A 1,553-nucleotide genomic window follows, 5' to 3' on the forward strand; every position below is an offset into this window, starting at 1 on the left:
TTATAAGTCTTATTTATTTTTGGCTGTGCTGGGTCTTCGATGCTCTGCGGGCTTTTCTGAGTCGCAGTGAGTGGGACTCCTCTCTAGTTGCGGTGCATGGGCTTCTCATTGCGGTGGCTCCTCTTGTTGTAGAGCACAGGCTCTAGCATGTGCAGGATTTCGTGGTTTGTGGCTCCCGGGGCTCTAGAGCATGGGCTCAATAGTTGTGGCGTAAGGGCTTAGTTGCTCCTTGCTATGTGGGATCTTCCCAGGTCAGGGATCGAACCGTGTCTCCTGAATTGGCAGGCAGATTGTTTAGCACTGAGCCACCAGGGAAACCCTGGTGTGAATTATAATACCAAAAAAAAAAAAAATCCAGAAGTGTTTCTTCATTTACTATAATTTAAAGAATTAATATTGGAGTTTAAATATTGGAGTTATTTGATCCTTGAATGATAGAAGTTAGTAGTAAAACCATCTGAACCTGTTTTTTTTTTTGTTTTGAGATGTTAATCTACTATTATGATTTCTTCAATGGTTATAGGGTTATTCAGATTTTAAATTTCTTCTTCTTGAGTCAGCTCGTTTTCTTAGGAATTTGTACATTTGCTTTTAAGTTTTCAAATTTATTAGCATAAAATTGTGCATAATATTCTCCATCTTTTCAATCTATGTGGCACCTGCAGTTATATGCTATTTTTCATTCCTAATATTATGCCTTATGTTATTTTTTTCTTGATTTATGTTGCCAGAGGTTTGTTAGTGTTATTAATCTTTTAAAATAGCATAATTTTTGTTTTGTTGATTCTTCGGTATATATTTATTTTATTTTTCATCATTCTGTGTTCTTATTTGTATTATTCCCTTTCTTACAACTTTCTTTGGGTTTGTTCTACTATTAGTTTTCCAGTCTTTTTTAAAAAACTTATTATGTAATAAAAACGTAAAAGTGTACATTCCTACTACCACCATAATGCTTTAGGTTAAAAAAAAAGTTTTAACATGTAGTATTATTGTTACTGTAGAGTTCTAAGTATTTTTAAAATTCCTGGTTTATTTTATTTAAAAAATTGTTTATCTATTTGGCTGTACTGGGTCTTTAGTTGCGTCATGAGAACTCTTAGTTGTGGAATGTGGGATCTAGTTTCCCTGACCAGGGATTGAACCTGGGTCCCCTGCATTGGGAATGCAGAGTCTTGGCCACTGGACCACCAGGGAGGTCCTTCCACTGATTTATTATTTAACCCATGACTTTTGAAAATGTGCTCCTTAATTTCCAAACACATTTCCCCCCTAGTTTTGTAACTGATTTCAAATTTAATTATATCATTAGAAAAAGTGACAGGAAGCCAAACGTTTGAAATTTGTTAAGGTTTGAATATAATTAAATTTCCTAAGTGTTCCATGTATTTCTGAAAATACTTAAGTAAACCTTTTATTATGTTTTTCCAGTGTTTCTTTACAATGTTAAAATAATTTTGGTGAGTTCTTCACTTGAGTTCACAACCATGTCCCTAGTGGAAAGGTTTTCAGTTATTTGTTGGGTCAGTGGAGTTGCTTCTGGGGCTTTAGGA

The 1,553-nt window shown here is 34.6% G+C and overlaps 1 non-coding gene across 1 annotated transcript; it reads right to left on the reverse strand.

The window, feature by feature from the left end:
• Positions 1–1,124: 1,124 nt before the first annotated feature.
• On the reverse strand, positions 1,125–1,197 carry TRNAG-CCC. The gene has a single exon. It is a non-coding gene; the product is annotated as a tRNA-Gly (tRNA).
• Positions 1,198–1,553: the final 356 nt, after the last annotated feature.

This window comes from Cervus elaphus, chromosome 5 (genome assembly GCF_910594005.1).
Source record: "Cervus elaphus chromosome 5, mCerEla1.1, whole genome shotgun sequence".
NCBI classification, from domain to species: Eukaryota; Metazoa; Chordata; class Mammalia; order Artiodactyla; family Cervidae; genus Cervus; species Cervus elaphus.